The sequence below is a fragment of the Salvelinus sp. IW2-2015 genome, unplaced genomic scaffold (genome assembly GCF_002910315.2).
Source record: "Salvelinus sp. IW2-2015 unplaced genomic scaffold, ASM291031v2 Un_scaffold2481, whole genome shotgun sequence".
NCBI classification, from domain to species: domain Eukaryota; kingdom Metazoa; phylum Chordata; class Actinopteri; order Salmoniformes; family Salmonidae; genus Salvelinus; species Salvelinus sp. IW2-2015.
The window spans coordinates 78,577-91,571 of NW_019943799.1; the positions used below are offsets into that span (position 1 = coordinate 78,577).

Below are 12,995 nucleotides of genomic sequence, written 5' to 3' on the forward strand. Positions count from 1 at the left end.
CTCTCCAACATGGCCCCTCTACAGCAGGGAAGCTTTAACCCGTGCTCTGTTGAACCAGAGAAAACGCTAGGTTGTCCATTCATGTGGCTTCAGGTTACAATCTAAAACGCTCACGGATCTATAATGCAAATGTCAATATAAATGTAATGGAAATGTCAATGTTATCTTTAGTTATTGCCAATATTGTTATTGTCATCATTTATTTGGAAAATGTGTATCTACACCCTATTTCTGGGAGGGCTTTCTCCAAGAACTCTTCAGAGATAAACTATCATTTTGAAGTCACGCACACTACACACCACCCAAAATGCTGTCAGTGAAATAAATACTCAGAGAGAAAGCAGGGGTTGATATTTTACTAGAAAACGTAACCAAATACAAAGAAAGATTGTGTTAAACCCAGAAAACGCTGAAGTGGTTAGTAGCCAGCCAGCAGTCAACATGTCTGCTTCAAKAATACACAGATAGGATTGCCTGTCTGGGTTTTAGTTCATCTGGTGGGAGATTGAAAAATATAAAAATGAAATAATCTAAATGTCTTGTAAGTTCTAGAGGGTTAGGAGAGGGAGAGAGAATAAGACTAGGGCTCAGAGTGATAGTTTAAAGGCTGACTGGTRYTGTCAGTGCCTATAAGAGTCTAAAGGTCAAAGCTAGAGAAGGTCAAAGGTTTAATGTCAGGGGTTAGGTCAAGAGGACTCTGTGCAGTGACCCTCTCAGTGAGAGGAGAGATGAGGAGATACAGAGTGCTCAAAAGTCCAGGMCCAAGGCAATACTACCCCTGCAACTGCTGTCAATGCCACCAAACTCCACCATTCAGTTAGAACTCTTTCAGTCTAAATGTCTGGTACTTCATTTTGTTGTTATTTTTCTTTCTCCCTTCCCTCTTAGCCTCTCCAGACTGCTGTAATAGCCTTTAAAACAGAAGACGGTCAGACAAAAGAACACGGCTAGAGGATTAAACACAAAGAAGATCTGGGACTATTGTACGTACAGAGGCTATGTTCTCAATGATGGACAAAACAACAAAATAAAACAAAATGGGGAACAAACAACTAGAAAAAAAAAGGAGCATCTTGTGTGTTGCTGAAGATCTCTGCAAGAGTTGACCCTGTGTAAGTGATGTGTGTGTGTGTGTTTGTGGATGTGTTTGTGAGTGTCAGATTGACATTCAGTGTGGATTAGGACACACAAAGACTGTGGAAATGAATCTTTATCATTATCAAAACACCCTTTAACAGAACATATGTCATGGCCTCACTCAATGGTGATAATCTAATGTTCTATAGCTCTCTGTAGATGTATAGATATATATTCATTTGTACTGTATATAATATGTATTTAGAAAAAGGTGTATTCATAATTACAAGTGGCATTTTGTTATATTCATTATTGCAATGAATTATTACCTAAGATGGTTAAAAAAGAGAGGTGATTTCAGTTTTGCTACGCGGTTATTTACAACAGTTTAAAAAGCAAGCTTCTGATACAGTACCTCCCCCTCCACTGAAAAACAACATGGCTACGTCTCACTTGACACACCTCTTTAGACCAGAGGCCTAGCTGGCTAAATGTGGCCCTGGTCKAAAATAATGCCTTATGTTGGGGATAATGTCTCATTTGAGATMAACTTTGATACGTTTTCCTCACTTTTCACAGAATGTACAGCGTTTACCTGTGTTCCCCGCCCAGAGAAGTGATACATCTCATTGTTATTTATGGATCATTTCAATAACTATTACTCGTTTTGTAGGTTATTTCTACAAACCCCTGTGAATCCTACGGTTGTGTTAGCCGTGTGAGTTTGGAGATATCCATCGAGRTGTCGTCMWRTACGGTAACTTCAGTGATCTCTGCGTTGTTTTTGCGAGACGCTAACCAAAGTGTTGTAAGAAAGCATGTTCGTCTGACCAGTTCACGGCGAAAGAGCAGGTTTGTACAGTCCAATGTTTTCAGGTTTACAGTTTTCTGGTCTTATAAGAGATTCTCCTGCCGCTTATTCCTCGCAGGCAAGTGAAGATGATGAAGATTATGATGATGGTGGTGTTTGTCCTAAAGCATAGTTTCCTGGTATGGCGTCAGGGGTGTGGCTTGTTAGAGGACCCATTCTATCACGTCYGAGCAGATAAAGTCACATGTCTGCCTGTTCATGACGCTGCCCAAAGTCTTCGTCATCAACATCGCCATCTTTTTGTTTATTTCGGTTCCTGTGTCGTTAGTGTGCTGACACTGTCAGTTTGGCACCTTGTTGTCCTTGTTTCATGGAGCTCAAGTTAGGATTTTAGTGTGATGGTGATCATCATATTTGTCCCTCCTCTCTCCCTGTTGTTGCTGTTAGCTTGCTGGCGGTCTCTGGTCTGTGTGTCTGTGTGTGTGGCGTCGGGGTGGTAATGACGTAGCCGTGTGTGTGGTTAAGGCACAGTGTGTGTTTTTGGTTTTCAGGGTAGGCCCGATGGTAGGGTAAGCCCTGGGTGTCTGAGGGAGTGGCCAGCATGGACGGCCTTAGGGCAGTCCGGGGTTAAGACACGCCCATTCTCACCCACACTGCCCGTGATTGACAGCCGAGCCTTGTTCCGCATGGCTTCTGTGAAGGGCAGCTGGATGGGGTGATGAGAGAGGGAGGGGCAATGGGAGGAGAGAAGGAAAAGAAACACTTGAGTTTATATAATAGGACCCTAATGAATCAAATACATCAATCACCGTGCAAACATAGGAAAACACAAATACACACACACACACATCTCACGCACACACATTCCACGAGCATTAGCATTGAAACATACAGGTAACTGCCAAAATAAAGGAAAAAGTTGGGTAAAAGTGGGATACAAAGTATACCGAACAAAATTATGAATGCAACATGCTTCAATTTCAAAGATTTTACTGAGTTACAGTTCATAGAAGGAAATGGAGGTCTTGGGCTGACGTGGTTACACATGGTCTGCGGTTGTAAGGCCAGTTGGACGTACTGCCAAATTCTCTAAAACGGCTTATTGTTAAGAAATCAACATTCAATTCGCTGGCAACAGCTCTGTTGAACATTCCTGCAGTCAGCATGCCATTTGCACTCTCCCACAAAACTTGAGAAATCTGTGGCATTGTGTTGTGTGACAAAACTGCACATTTTAGAGTGGCCTTTTATTGCCCCCAGCACAAGGTGCACCTATGTAATGATCATGCTGTTTAATCAGCTTCTTGATATGCTACACCTGCCAGGTGGATGGATTATCTTGGCAAAGTAGAAATGCTCACTAACAAGGATAGAAACAAATTTGTTCACAACATTTGAGAGAAATTAGCTTTTTCTGCTTTCTGGGTCCTTTTATTTCAGCTCATTAAACATGGGACCAACACTTTACATGTTGCATTTATATTTTTGTTCAGTATATATTTAAAGCACGTGCTTCCACAATGGTGTGGTTCCTGAGTTAATTAATTAAGCAGTTAACATCCCATCATGCTTTGGGTAATGTATACAAATGCCCAGTTGCCTATTATTTTGGCTACCATGGCTAGAAGAAGAGATCTCAATGACTTTGAAAGCGAGGTCTCAAAGAAGCATTGAGGGGGGAGGGTGTGTGTGTGGGTGTGGGTGTGTGTGAGAGAGAGAGAGAGAGAGAGAGAGAGAGACCAGATTTCAACCAAATTGAACACTTATGGGAGATTCTGGAGTGGCACCTGAGACAGAGATTTCCAACACCATCAACAAAACAGCAAATGATGGAATTTCTCATGGAAGAATGGTGTCAAATTCCAGACACATGCAGATTCTARGCCAAGGCGCATTGAAGCTGTTTTGGCCGCTCGCTGTGACCCAACGCCCTATTAAGACACTTTATGTTGGTGTTTCCTTTATTTTAGGCAGTTACCTTTATCTAAACTAACATTGTATAAAAAAGGCAGGCAACAACAAACACACAGATGCTCAGGATACGTTTCAAATACGTTTGGGTTAGACATCTGCATTTCAAGGTGACCATGCATTTCTTGGGTCTTGGTTTGAAAAACATGGATGGTCAGGTTTTGTATAGTAAAGTGAGGATTTGTACAGTAAAGTTAGGTTTTGTACAGTAAAGTGATGTTTTGTACAGTAAGGTGAGTTTTTACCAGTACATAGTGAGGATTTTGTACGTAGTATTGTACAGTAAGGTTAGGTTTTGTACATAAGTAGATTGTAGTAAGTTCGGTGTTGCTAGTCGTAAGTGCAGATTTTGTACAGTAAAGTGAGGTTTTGTACAGTAAAGGTTTGAGGTGTGTTTGTACAGTAAGGTGAGGTTTTGTACAGTAAAGTGAGGTTGTGTTATTCAGTAAGGTGAGGTTTTGTACAGTTAAGGTGAGGTTCTTGTACAGTAAGTGAGGTTTTGTACAGTAAAGTGAGGTTTTTGTGACCAGTAACAGTGAGGTTTTCTACAGTAAGGTGAGGTTTTGTACAGTAAGGTGAGGTGTTGTACAGTAAGGTGAGGTTTTGTACAGTAAGGTGAGGTTTTGTACAGTAAAGTTTTGGAGGAAAAGGGGAAGTGAGGGTTGTTTCACAGATTAAGAATTATAGAGAGAGACTGACTCCTGTTTTGTCATGGGCAACACTTTATAGGAACACACTACTTATTGATATATAATGTGCCTAATGTTTCCTTTGGAAATGTTATGTTTATCTATGTTGAACCAACAGGGGTAAAACATGTCATATTTTCTAATCCCTTCTTTTTATCCTTCAGAAATGTTGGGACTTTGTCAAGCAACTGGTAACCAACAAAAAAAGCTAGATTTACCATGATTTCTGTGTTAATATGGAGAAATAAAAAATAATCTCTCTTTTGTATACATACTAGTTGTGTGGCTAAACTGAAAATGTAGACCCAATAGTACACTTTGTGATAAAAGCACCAAATTTGGCACACTACCATTCAAAAGTTTGGGGTCACTTAGAAATGCCAGAAACTGCCAGTTGAGGACTTGTGAGGCGTCTGTTTCTCAAACTAGACACTCTAATGTACTTTTTTAAACATACAAAACCGTATCATTTTGAAACATCAAATATTACTATAAATGTGTGCTTTAACCAATATATGCTTATTTGGGGGAATTTAAACCATTTACTTGTGTTACAAAAGGTTAATATATATATTTTTTTACTCTCTTTGTAATCATTACCAATTCGGGGTAATTTTTTTTATCCCTGTTGGCACTTTTAAGCCAAAAATCTMTTGTCACTTTTAGGGTTAACATCAATAAGCAGACATCCTCTATAAAGTGGTTTGTTGATWTGAACGTATTCTTCTCTAACTCTACCTCATTGGGGATGTTTTGGGCCTCTCGAGTTCTAGAACTCTGATAGGGGGCTTAACTTGTCCGTAAAACGCCAGTCCTCCAGTGAAGCAGTCCTGCTGGTTTTCTGTTCTCCCTGATCTGGTATCTAACTGGTCAATCAATCAATGACCTGCTAACCAAGGTCTTAATCAGTCACTTGTTAGAACAGTGTTAAAACCAGCAGACACTGCAGGCCTTGAGGACAGGAGATGTGCACCAATGTTCTATGTCTTATGTGCTGTATGTGTAGTGTACAGAGTATGGACAGAATGCAGGTGRAGAYCATCATCGTCATCATCTGCAGCCAAAGACGATGGAACCAATCTGCCACCTGCCCCCAGACGGCTCTGGGGGGAAGCGCTTTACAACAACGATCAGAAAAATAAACTGAAACTGAAACATAAGAAGCTGTCACAACAGAACAAAAAGGAAATAAAGTTCCACAATGCTTCACCACGGTCACAACACTGGTCGGCTGTTGCTAGAGGCTACACGCACAAGAAACTTCACACCAGCCCACCTATAGGAGGCCCTAAGTCCTACCCCTATATCTTGACCCCCTCGGAGCCNGCTGTTGCTAGAGGCTACACGCACAAGAAACTTCACACCAGCCCACCTATAGGAGGCCCTAAGTCCTACCCCTATATCTTGACCCCCTCGGAGCCGTATACGTTGTACCCCTCTCTATAAGTGGCTAAATTCTGGGTGCTGGGAGAGGGGCTGGGGCAGTGAGGGGGGCTAAGGTCCACCTTCATGCGCTTGGCCTCGGCGCGCGACTTGTAGCAGAACTCAACCAGGGCCACCAGCATGGCTAGGCCCAGACCCCCCACCAGGATGTAGAAGACCCCAGCCACGTTGCTCAGGCTCAGGGCCTGGGAGGACTTGTCCTGGGAGGGGGGACGGAGAGCACAGGTTTAGAGAGAGAGAGAGACAGTGGCGCTAGTGAGACACAACAGGCAGCTTATCAACATCATATGACTAAGTCTTAGTTATTTATTTTTTAGCACAATAACATCTACTACTTGCTAACAACAACAGCCACTACCACTACTATGACTAGTCTGCTAGGGTAAGCATTTCTACTACTGCCATCATAAAAGCTTATTATCTACAAGTGCATATAATACATCTATTAGTACTACTATGACAGTAGTACTTCATCTACTACATAGCTACTACTAATGCATGACTACAATTAAAGTAAATAAACATTTTAATGTATTCTTACAAGTATTAAGTATTAAGTCGAGGATGACTAGTACACCGTACCAATTAAACTATGTTCAGTCATCGTATTGGTCAGGCTTTTGGATGAGTGATGATAAACTATTCTATTCAGACAGTCTTGGTGAAGGTCCCTAGGATTTTAAGAACTTCACTGGCATTCTTAAGAGTTCTCTGATGTTCTAAGAATGCCTCAAGTGTTCTTCTAAAGACATCTGTAGTGTTTAAGGACATCTTAAATATTCCAAGATTATCTGTAGTTTTATCAAACTCATGATGTTTCAAAGAACCTCTCCACACTTTGACTTGTCTTCTACCCAGAGTAACCCAGAGAATAGTGAACTGAATGCTATTCTGAGATTAAGCCCATTATTATGAAGGCCATAACACATTTTCCAGAATTGATGTAGTATAATTATTTTTTGCTTTAAAATCATATTATAAAGGCAGATGTGGCATAGGCAGAAGACTAGCAGTGATAGAACTAGAAAGGTATTCAACAGTAAATCAATCAACTATTATCATTTGATTATTTAGATTTAATTGATGCTAATTCTAAGGCTAATCCTAGTCTCCAGGCTAATCTGGAGGCGTGCCTGACTGTCACACAGTGAGGGTGTTTGGTCCCCCACTCTGCCCGTGACACTGACCTTACTTCCCGAGTCCTTGGGTCCACACTCGCCCTTATCGTACCACCATTTGTTTTTCAGTTTGTCTAAGACGCCTGCTTCACTCAGTTTCAAAACCGCAAGGTTTACCGGGGTTCTTGGCGTGTAAAAATAACATAAATAACATCATAGGTCATGTTATTTTATGTTATTAGGTCACATACAGTCAGAACTGTCACATAAATGGTACTGCTTGGTAAAAGTGACCCAGTCTGGGTCCCACTGAGTACATGTGTGTATGCTCATTGGGGGGCTGAGGGGGGCGAGGGCTAAGCGAGCTACAGACATATGAGTGGGACCCCCCTGCATCACTTCAGGTAACACGTCCATACTGCCCCAGCCGACGCTACACACGCCGAGGCAATTACTGTGAACACAGAACTATTGTCAGGGCCTGCTCACACTGGGAGAGGGGACTGCATAGAACAATTTACGGCACGTCATTAACAAGCCCTGAGTAAGAGATCTGAAAAGGAATSTAAAAGGCACCAAACAATAAAGTACATTATCTCTCGATTTCATCACATCCATCCTCCTCTTTATCTCTCCCTCTATTACACTCTGCCAACCGAAAGGTCGAGGATTGCCCAGAACGTGGTAGGCCTAGCTGGGGGGTCAGAATTTTACAAGGGTCATGGCTTGCTGTCCGTCATGAGTGACAGAGATGCTCAATTACAGTTGAGGAAATAGAAGCCAATGTCTAGATTTAACTTTGGATTGGGAAGGATTATGTTATGATAACTGTTGGAAAGACTGCTGAGTACACAGGAAAGAAAGCTTGTTATACAAAGAACAACAAAGGAATATCACAAGAGAGTGGATCACCAGCAGGGCAAACATCGGCGTCACGCGACGTAAAAGCGAACTTGGGTCGGAGGGTGGTGGGGCGCGCGAGCAGGTAAGTCGAGACGGCGTGCCAGAGGTAGGTGAGTGGGTAGGGGCAGGCGGGGGCGGGTGCACTGTGGGGTGGCGTAGGAGGCGAGCGTAGGAGCGAGCGGGGCGGGACCGTTATCGGGGAGAGAGCGGTCAACACCCAGCCCACCTATAGAGGCCCTAAAGTTTCCGAACCCAGAACAGATACATTTGACGCCAATTTAGTTCTTCGTAGCCACCGAGTTAAGTATACCGTTGTTCCTAAACGAGCAACTCTGCACATTGATACCATGGGCTAAAATTACACGGGGTGCTGGGGAAGAAGCGGGCTGGGGCAGTGAGGGGGGCTAAGGTCCACCTTCATGAAGCGAGAGTTGTAGTGGCACTCGTGAAAGCTTTGCGGCCCTGGAGGGTTGGTGCTGACACGGCAGGTAAGTCAGTAGAAACGGAAGGAGCCACCAAAGCTCATAAGGGCCAACCAAGCCATGGCTAGGCCACGAGAAACTCACGCTGGGTCCTCCGGTAAGTAGATGTAGAGTATGACCCCAGCCTACGCGTCTGCTGTAGCGTAGCTCAGGGGTGGATGTCGAGAAGCGGACTAGAATTGTCCTGGAGGGGACCGGACGACAGCCAAAGCCCAGGGTTTCAAAGCGAGAAGAGAGATACGACAGTGGCGACTAAGTGAGACAACAGAGATAGGCGCATGATTAGTATCAACTAATCATAATGACTAAGTCTAGTTATTGTATATTTGTATATAGCACAATAAATCTACTACTTGACAAACAAAACAACAAGCCACACCAATGACTAGAAAGTGATCTTTTCTCTAGCGCGTCCAAGCATTTGCTTTTTTCTCTGCCATGCCCGGTCCAAGCCATCATAAGAACTTTTTATCTTAGAGCAAGTGAACATATACACTCACATTCGTAATTGAGTTGAGCTCACACTTGACAGTACGTACTCATCTCCACTACATAGACTTACTACTAATGCATGACTGAAATGTAAAACTGACCAGTAAATAAACATGTTAATGTATTCTATACGGAGCTATTAAAGTCATTCACAGATTCCAGAAGGATGACGTAGTAACAACAACTGTACCAAACTTATGAAAACAGTATGTCATCAATGCATATGTCTAGTAGCGTATGGTTTCAGGCTTTTTTCTGCACTAGTATAATTATTTAGATGATAAACCATAAAATATAACACTATTCACTCAAGATTTTAAATGCTTTAAGAATTCAACTATGGCTATAGAGAAGCGAGTTCACTATCGTTGAGGGTATTTTCCAAAGTGAGCACCTTCACTTGAGTAAATTTTTCTAAGTAGAATTTCTTTTGGTGATGTCCTTAGTGAAATATGTAATAGTCTAAATGGTTGCCTCCAACAGGTGTTCTCATCATATGTACAGTACACCCGTTATAAGGTAACCCATTCTGTAAGTGTTACAAAGAGGCTGCTGGGTCCTGTTGCAAACATAGTAAAGTACCCTCACGATTAAATATTTTTACTAGTACTGATTAGGTTTGTGCGAGTTATAGCCTCTTCAGAACTTCCTAGCAATGAGATGGGATGCTGTGGTACAAAAAGAACGCACACTTGTGGGACCGATCGCTGAGAGGATAATAGACCCTCTTATGTCTACCGTATATACCCTCCTCGAGCTGAGAGTGAACAGGCTGAGAGGAGAGTATGGATTAAGCTCAGGTGGCTCGAAATTGTCCTATTTCAAAAACGAACTTTTTGAGTGTGCCACCTAGTTAAAGTTCTAACTTTGTCCATAAACTCTAAATTAAACACATTTTCTTCGCCACCCCAAGAAAGAGCAATGGAATTCCTGAATATGAACCTAAAAAGAGTTAAGAGTTTCCCTTTTTATTAAGTGAACTCTATTATTACACTATTGTATATTACTACTTTATATATGAAGTCGCCTCCTGACTGTGGCCCAATCAACTGGATCCAGAAAACGAATCCGCCATGTCAGTTACTGTAATCACATACTTATAAATCAGATAAGCTGTAACTATATAGACAGTAATCAATCAACTCTAACCAACCTAAGATATAGTGGAGGACCGGATATTTTTATGAATGAAATTTATAATTTAGATCTATATCAATTCTGTATGATAAATATATCTACGTATTTAAGGCTCAGGATAAGTTGATTTACTCCTAAACAGACACTCGTTCATCCAATAGTCGTGTCAGAGATCTGGAGGCGTGCCGCGCTGTAGAGAAATAAGAAGACTCGTTCCAACTACATTTAGTGATTGGAATGCGAGAGTAGCAGGGTGTTTCTCAGGTTCTCCCCCACCACCCATCCAACAGTCATGGGCCACGTGTAGTGTGATGCCATGTGTCAGCCCCCACTCGCACACCAACGAGAGGAAGCTCAAAGCTATGACTATATACTCCTGTCTCGGTGTAGGAGGTTCTTTACACAACAAAGCCTTCGCGAGCCCCTACTCTTTTATCTTATCTATACAGCGAGCCACACCAAACCCTAAAATTGCATGCTATCTCAAGCTATCTAGTCCTAAAAGACGCTGCTGTCACTCAGTTCAAAACCGCAATGGTTTAACCGCCGCAGGGTTCTTGGCGTGTAAAAAATAACCGCATTAAATAACGCACACTACATAACACACACAAGGATGCTCTAGTGTATAAGTTTTATTGATACATTTGTTCACTATGAGGAAAGAAGATCACTGATTAACATGCCTAATGATCAAGAACTGTCCCACATAAGATGGTACGTTGCTCTTACCACAAAGCGTGCTAACATGAATAGGAATCTTGTTTGAGAAGAAGGCGCGTTGCTCCTTGGTAAGAGCTAAGCGGTGCACCAGTCCCTGGGTCCCCTGAGTAATGGTGATCAACGTGCGCTCCATGTAGAATGAGGGGATGGGAGGGGGCAGGGCTCTGTGTGGCCAATCTCGCAGAAGTACACTGGTCGAGATCAGTGTCAGGAATCGAGATCAAAGCTTAGGTAACGAAGTACAGCATGTGCGCGAACTACGAACAGGTTGTCCAGAGACAACACTTGAAGTCAGAGTGAACATGCTTACTTACGCCCCTGCAGTCCCACCACTACATACCACAATCGTAGTTCAAAGAAATATACTATGGATAAAACGATATTACCATAGAGTTAAAAAATGTAACAAGTAGAGTACCAAGAGTAGCAAGTCACCATATAACAATGGCGAGCCGAGCACTCCGCTAACAATATACCAACAGCCGGGGGGCGAGAGTTTAACCCTGGGGACACCACGAGAAGTACACTATTTAGGTGATGGTCGGGGCGCGTGGCACCCCTAATCTTAGACTAGAGGTAGTGGAGATGTAGTGGACTAGCTGTAGGAATATAAGGACAGACGTTAATTTTAAATGTGCAAGCGCAACGTCATCTGAACAAGTCCCTGAAGTAAAATGATGGCACTCATTAGAATAGAAGCGAAAACAGACGAGTATGAAAAAAAAAAGGGCACCCAGAGGTACAGTACTATAAGGAGGGTAGCGATTAGGCGGGTGGATTTCAATCAACAGTCAATCATCCTCAGCGCTTCTTTATCTCTCCCTTCGTGGCTATTATTCCCCCTAGCCATGTCCTTGACTAGACTAAACTACGATCTGCCTTCTACCATGCTTCCAGAGCAGGTCCTTATAGGACCTACAGGGTTCTTAGTCTACACTCCCTCTCAGAGCAGACACTACGGGTTCTAGTCCACACTCCTCTCTCCAGAGCAGACAATACAGGGTTCTAGTCCACACTCCTCTCTCCAGAGCAGACACTACAGGGTCTAGTCCACACTCCTCTCTCCAGAGCAGACACTACAGGGTTCTAGTCCACACTCCTTCTCCAGAGCAGAGACTACAAGGGTTCTAGACCACACTCCTCTCTCCAGAGCAGACACTACAGGGTTTAGTCCACCACCTCCCTCCAGAGAGAGCACTCAGGGTTCCTAGACACACTCCTCCTCCAGAGCAGACACTACAGGGTTCTAGACCACATCCTCTCTCCAGAGCAGACCACTACAGGGTTCTAGTCCACATCCTCCTCCAGAGCAGACACTACAGGGTTTCTAGTCCACACTCCTCTCTCCAGAGCAGAACTACAGGGTTTCTAGTCCACACTCCTCCTCTCCAGAGCAGACACTACAGGGTTCTAGCCACACTCCTCTCCCCAGAGCAGACACTACAGGGTTCTAGTCCACACTCCTCTCTCCAGAGCGACACTACAGGGTTCTAGTCCACACTCCCTCTCTCCAGAGCAAGACATACAGGTTAGTCCACACTCCTCTCTCCAGAGCAGACACTACAGGGTTCTAGTCCACACTCCTCTCTCCAGAGCAGACCTACAGGGTTCTAGTCCACAACTCCCTCCTCCAGAGCAGACACTACAGGGTTCTAGTCACACCTCCTCTCTCCAGGCGAAGACACTACAGGGTTCTAGTCCACACTCTCTCTCCAGAGCAGACACTACAGGGTTCTAGTCCACACTCCTCTCTCCAGAGCAGACATTAACAGGTTCTAGCCACACTCCTCTCTCCAGAGCAGACACTACAGGTTCTAGCCACACTCCTCTCTCTCAGAGCAGACATTACAGTTCACTACACTCCTCTCTCCGAGCAGACACTACAGGGTTATATCCACACTCCTCTCTCCAGAGCAGACACTACAGGTTCTAGTCCACACTCCTCTCTCCAGAGGCAGAGACAGTAAAGGGTTCTAGTCACTCTCCTCTCTCCAGAGCAGACACTACAGGGTTTATAGTCCACACTCCTCTCTCCAGAGCAGACATAACAGGTTCTAGTCCAACTCCTCTCTCCAGAGCAGACACTAGGGTTCTCTAGTCCACACTCCTCTCTCCAGAGCAGACACTCGTTTCAATCACCAGGGCCAATATT

General features: G+C 43.5%; 2 long non-coding RNA genes across 3 annotated transcripts; one reads left to right on the forward strand and one right to left on the reverse strand.

The window, feature by feature from the left end:
- Positions 1 to 342: 342 nt before the first annotated feature.
- Positions 343 to 7,746, reverse strand: LOC112074068 (uncharacterized). Of its 2 annotated transcripts, none has more exons than XR_011476858.1 (3): positions 7,179 to 7,746; positions 6,054 to 6,191; positions 343 to 2,594 (listed from the first exon to the last, which is right to left on the reverse strand). It is a non-coding gene; the product is annotated as an uncharacterized lncRNA (long non-coding RNA). The 2 variants fall into 2 exon arrangements; XR_002894670.1 differs by having other exon boundaries at positions 5,944 to 6,191.
- Positions 3,723 to 4,909, forward strand: LOC139025299 (uncharacterized). The gene is made up of 3 exons (XR_011476859.1): positions 3,723 to 4,092; positions 4,267 to 4,286; positions 4,415 to 4,909. It is a non-coding gene; the product is annotated as an uncharacterized lncRNA (long non-coding RNA).
- Positions 7,747 to 12,995: the final 5,249 nt, after the last annotated feature.